This window comes from Triticum aestivum, chromosome 1D (assembly GCF_018294505.1).
Source record: "Triticum aestivum cultivar Chinese Spring chromosome 1D, IWGSC CS RefSeq v2.1, whole genome shotgun sequence".
Classification (NCBI taxonomy): domain Eukaryota; kingdom Viridiplantae; phylum Streptophyta; class Magnoliopsida; order Poales; family Poaceae; genus Triticum; species Triticum aestivum.
In genome coordinates, this window is record NC_057796.1 from 97665405 (window position 1) to 97671803 (window position 6399).

The window sequence follows — 6399 nt, forward strand, 5'->3', positions numbered from 1 at the left end:
TGGTCTTCACTGGAATGAAATGAGCCACTTTCGTCAAACGGTCGACTACAACCCATATCGAGTCATAGCCTGAACGAGTCCTGGGTAATCCTGTGATAAAATCCATGCCTATTTTATCCCACTTCCATTCGGGTATCGGCAATGGTTGCAGCAATCCTGCTGGCTTCTGATGCTCTGCCTTCACTCTCTGACATACATCACAAACTGCTACATACTCCGCAATATCCTTCTTCATTCCGGTCCACCAGAAAGTAATCTTCAAATCCAAATACATCTTGGTATTTCCTGGGTGAATCGAGTATGGTGAATCATGGGCTTCCTGCAAAATCAACTTCCTGATCTCCGGATCATTTGGCACATATACGCGGTCTTCGAACCATAAGGTATCGTGCTCATCCTCACGAAATCCCTTGGCTTTTCCTTTGCTCATCTTCTCCTTTATCTCTTCAATCCCCTTGTCTGACTTCTAAGCTTCTCTGATCCTTTCCATCAAGGTAGACTGAATCTCCAACGTCGATAAATAGCCTCGTGGGACTATCTCCAAACATAGCTCGCGAAGGTCCTCGGCTAACTCCTGAGGTAACTCTCCGGTCATGAGGGTGTTGATATGACTCTTGCGGCTCAACGCGTCTGCTACTACGTTAGCCTTTCCGGGGTGATAATGCAATCTCATATCATAATCCTTGATGAGCTCCAACCATATCCTCTGTCTGAGATTTAACTCCTTCTGCGTGAAAATGTACTTCAAACTCTTGTGATCCGTGTACACTTCACAATGGTTTTCGATGAGAAAATGTCTCCATGTTTTCAATGCATGCACCACGGCTGCTAATTCCAAATCATGCGTAGCATAATTCTTCTCATGGGGCTTAAGTTGTCGTGAAGCATACGACACAACTCTTCCTTCCTGCATAAGCACTGCTCCAAGTCCTCGACGAGAAGCATCGCAATAAACTTCATAGTCCTTGCGTTGATCGGGCAGAATCAACACTGGTGATGTAACCAATCGTTTCTTCAACTCTTGGAAACTAGCTTCACATTCCTCAGTCCAATTGAATTTGGTGTCCTTCTTCAATAGCTCAGTCATGGGCTTAGCAATCCTCGAGAAATTCTCGATGAATCTCCGGTAGTATCCTGCAAATCCAAGAAAACTCCGGATTTCTCCAACTGTCGTGGGTGATTCCCAACTTGTCACTGTGTCAACCTTGGCAGGGTCTACTGCTATTCCTTCTCCAAAAATAACATGTCCAAGGAATCCAACTTCCTTCAGCCAAAACTCACATTTGCTGAACTTGGCGTATAACTGATGTTCTCTGAGCTTCTCAAGTACCAATCGTAAATGCTCCTCATGCTCTTCTTCATCCTTGGAGAAGATTAAAATATCATCAATGAACACCACGACGAACTTATCCAAAAACTCCATAAACACTTTGTTCATCAGGTTCATGAAATAGGCGGGTGCGTTAGTCAGTCCAAATGACATAACGGTATACTCATATAATCCATATCTAGTGGTAAATGCCGTCTTGGGTATATCCTGCTCTCGAATCTTTAACTGATGGTACCCTGATCGTAGATCGATCTTGGAAAATACTTTAGCTCCTTGCAAGCGGTCAAACAAATCATTTATCATCGGCAGTGGGTACTTGTTTTTGATGGTCACTTCATTCAATCCTCTGTAATCAACAACCATCCTTAGTGATCCATCTTTCTTCTCCACTAGAAGTACTGGTGATCCCCAAGGTGACGAACTTGGGCGAATATAGCCTTTATCCAGTAACTCCTTGATCTGCTTCTTAATTTCCTCCAAATCCTTTGCGGGCATCCTGTACGGTCTCTTAGATATTGGCCCTGTGCCTGGCAAAAGTTCAATCAAAAACTCAATGTCTCTATCTGGTGGCATGCCTGGCAATTCTTCTGGAAATACATCCGGATAGTCCTTCACCACTGGTACTTCCTCCTGTACAACTCCTGATAAGGAATTCACTTGAGTCCTCTTCGGCATATGCCGGGATACATACTTGATCCTTTTTCCTTCCGGGGTGGTAAGCAAAATCGTCTTGCTGGCACAATCGATGTTTCCTCCATACAACGATAGCCAATCCATTCCCAAAATCACATCCAAACCTTGCGATTCCAAAACAAGGAGGTCTGAGGGGAAAACATGCCTAACAATGGCCAATGGTATCTGAAAACATCTTTGGGTGGCCATATACTCTGCTCCTGGCGAGGTTACTAACATGGGCTTTTGAGAACTTGGGTGGACATCTTAAACTTGTTTACGAATCCCCTTGATATGTATGAATGCGATGCACCGGTATCGAAAAGAACAGTTGCAGTAAATGACTTAACCAAAAACTTACCTACTACTGCATCAGGCTGAGCTTCAACCTCCTCCACGCTCACGTGGTTCACATGTCCTTTGTTGAACGGGTTCGGCTTCTTCCCAGATCTTCCATTGCCATTTCCATTTTGGGCTTCGGGACAATCAGTAGCATAATGTCCCGTCTTCTGGCACTTGAAACAAGTAATGTGACTTAGATCTCTCTTGGTTGGGGTAGATGGGTTGGTGCGGTTCTGTCCGTTTCCTCCTCCATTCCCATTACCATTCTTGGAGCCATTATGGTTGTGCGAACTACCTCCTCCATGGGTATGCTGAAACTGTCCTCCCGGCTTCGAGGTAAATCGTGGCTTCTGCTGGGCTCCAGAATTGTACTTCCCTTGTCCATACTTCCTCTTACGGTTTTCAATCTGCTGTTGCTTCCCTTCAATCATGAGAGCTCTATCTACCAGCTCCTGGTAGTTGTTGAAAGTTGCTACCATCAACTGCATACTCAGTTCATCATTCAGTCCTTCCAAAAATTTCTCCTGCTTGGCAGCATCTGTAGCAACGTCGTCTGGTGCATAACGTGCTAACTTACTGAAATCCTCCACATACTGGCCTACGGTGCGTCCTCCTTGGCGTAGGTTGCGAAACTCACGCTTCTTCATAGCCATAGCTCCTGTTGAAACATGAGCTGTACGGAAAGCTTGCTGAAACTGGTCCCATGTGACAGTGTCAATAGGGTGCGTGGCTGTATAATTCTCCCACCATGATGCTGCGGGTCCATCAAGCTGATGTGCGGCAAAACGCACTCTTTCCGCATCTGTGCATCCTGCAGTGGTCAACTCCCTTCCAACTTTGCGGAGCCAATCATCTGCAACAATCGGCTCGGTGCTACTGGAAAACACTGGCGGGTTTAGCCTTAAGAAACGAGCTAAGTGATCAACAGGTGGTGGTGGCGGTGGGTTGTTGTTGTTGTTGCCTTGGTTCTGCACTAACACTTGCATCAGGGCATTCTGTTGCTGAATCAACTGGGTGATCTCTGGTGGGAAAACAAATCCGGTGTCGCGTCTCGGAGGCATCTGATAGGTTTAGAAAAGATGAGAGTTTAGAATAGAATGAGGTCTAGAGAGAAAACACTACCCATATGCTCATGAGACAAATTCAATCAATATCAATCAATCCAAACAAGGCAAAACAATCGATCTAACTAGCGTTACAAAGTGCTTGAACTATACTATTAAATGGGGGAAAACTACTACTGATATGGTGGTCTACTAGAAATTCTGATCCGTTGAAGACTCCATGATGTCTGCTCCAGCTTCATCAATCCATTCGTCTTCACTTGGTTCTGAGTCGGTGTCGTCGATGATGATGTAGTTATCCGGACAAGTGCATTCGTCGACTTCTGCTTTTGGCACTGGTTTTCCCACGAATGCTCCAATCTTATTCTCCAGGTCGTCAATCTTCCCTACTAGTGCGTTGATTTCCTCCAAGTAATCTTCGCAGGTAGCCTTGAGTTCTTCTTGGAGTTCCTTGATCTTCGTTAATGCCTTCTTCAGTTCTTCCTTGTCCGTGCACATCTGATTCTCCTGGCGTCGAATATGTTGGTTCTGCTCCTGGATGAAAGCTGCAATTGATCCATCCTTCTTGGTCTTGATCATCTCCCATTGCGCCTCTCGACGTCCACAAATCTGATAAATTGTATCCTTAAGCTCCTGGTGATAGACTTCTCCAATGCGTCCCATGGCGATGTGTGCGGCCATGCTCTTCCCTAAACTCCAAGTTGGTGCTTCGAAAACCAATCTCATGGCACTAAACATCCTTCCTGGAATGATAACTTGAATCTTCCAGCTCTCCTCTTCAGGTAATGTGGCGTTGTAGGTTCCGGTGACGCTTGGTATTCCTATGTTCAAGTACTTGGTGACTTCCTTCAAATGTCGTCCAAACGGCGTGTCTTCATCTGGTTGCATGAACTTGCTCCTTGCATTCGCCATTCCTAAAAGAGTAGAAAGTGGAGAGGGGTCAGAAATGAGAAGAGAGAAGCTTTCTAGGGCTTAAGCTTAGTGGTCGTGTCCTATAGTCAACGTGTGCTCTGATACCAACTTTGTAACGACCAGACCTCAAATGGCCTGTGCTGCTGTGCACCAGTGTCATCCCTGGATCAGTAATGCTGACACGCACAGTACAAATGGAGGATTTATAACAGAGTAGCAATCACACACTTATTACATCGAATATCTCCGAAGAGATTAAGTATGATAAACATGGCTTAAGGCCATCTAATAACGATAACAGCGGAAGACTTGGAAGATAAGTGAGTCCATCAACTCCAGCGGCATCACTGAGTATAAGACCACGACCTAAGGCACCTTACTTGTCGTCTGAAAAGTCTGCAACATGAAACGTTGCAGCCCGAAAACGGGTCAGCACATAGAATATGCTGGCAATGTAACACATAGAGAACAATGAACAATAATAATGCTATACTACATGCATTTATGGCTGGTGGAAAGCTCTATGGTTACAGTTTTGCGAAAAGCCAATTTTATCCTACTTCAAAAGGAATAAATTTTATTTAACTATCATGGTGGTTGAAACATTGAGAAGGTACCTCCAACTCAATCCCAATTAAGTATCATCATTAACCCAACAAAATTAATTATAAGTATCACGGTGATGAGATTCAAATGATAATCCAGGTACTAGATACTCAAGTTGTCCATAACCGGGGACACGGCTAACCATGATTAGTTTGTACACTCTGCAGAGGTTTGTGCACTTTTCCCCACAAGACTCGATCGCCTCCGCTTGATTCTCGCACTGCATGATGTTTGAGAAACGGATGACCGAGACACAGTCTTTCAGAAACAATCACTCTTTACTCTGGATGGACCGGTACACCTACTTTCCCCTACATCTGCTAGTCCACCTCTTCAAGAGATCCTGTAACCTACTCAGCTATGCTAGAGCCCACAATAGCTTGTGGCTGCACACGGAAGTTTCTAGCATGAATAATCTTATGATCCCTTTGAGCCTGGGTGGCGGACCTTATACATACAGGCAACACTGGGTTCTCCAGGTGCCTCAATCCACCCAGATGTGAGTTTCAGTTGCCACCTTAAGTTGAACCATTATTAAACATCTCACATCTGTCATGAATATCACTCAAACCCAATCCACGTCTACGAGCATAGCATGGCAATAATAAAAGCAACGTAGAAGTAACTCCCAAGGGTTTGATAAATGAAACAGGTAATAGGGAGTACCTCAACTACTTCCCAATACCCACAGTTTAATTAGATCCTAATCATGCAATGTGTTTGAGGAAATAGATCTAATGCAATAAAACTGGGTATGAACGGGATATGATCAAAGTGTTACTTGCCTTGCTGATGATCCGCAAAACCTAGCGAGTCGAAGTAACAAGCGGCACACTCCGGGTACTCTATCGCAAACAAACAAGCATACAATCAGTACTCATCTAATGCACCGGTAAAACTCGAATGAAAGATCCAACCAGAAAGTTCAACTTAAGAATTCCGGTTTGCAAAAAGAATCAACTCGAAAGAAGCAACGAAAGTCAAACGGCGAAAGAAAGAAACTTCGTTTGCTAATCTGGATCTAGGTTAAATTTTACTGTAGCAAAATCTTGTTTGAGTAGGTTAAATGGAAAGAGAATTTCAAGACGAAACTCTAGGCGCTTGAATCGCCTGATTCCGATAAACGAGCGAGAAGTTAAACAGAATTGAAAATTCGATCAGAAATCGAATCTGAGAAAATAACGAGAAAATCCGACGAAAAGAAAAACGGACGAACGGTTAAATAACGGACGTTTGTTAACAGAGAAAAACCGACGAACACGTTCGTTAAAACGAACGGTTCGGTGAACGCTTGCAAAATAATAAAACCGAAAAAAAAACCGATCTAGGTTTTTTTTAAAACAAAGGTTTTTTTTAAACGAAAACCGGCAAAGAACGGGCGGCGGCAGTACCACGGGGACGGGCTCCGGCGAAGCTCCGGCGGGCTCCGGGCTCGGCGACGGGGTGCGGGGCTCGGGGGGGTGCGGCGGCGAG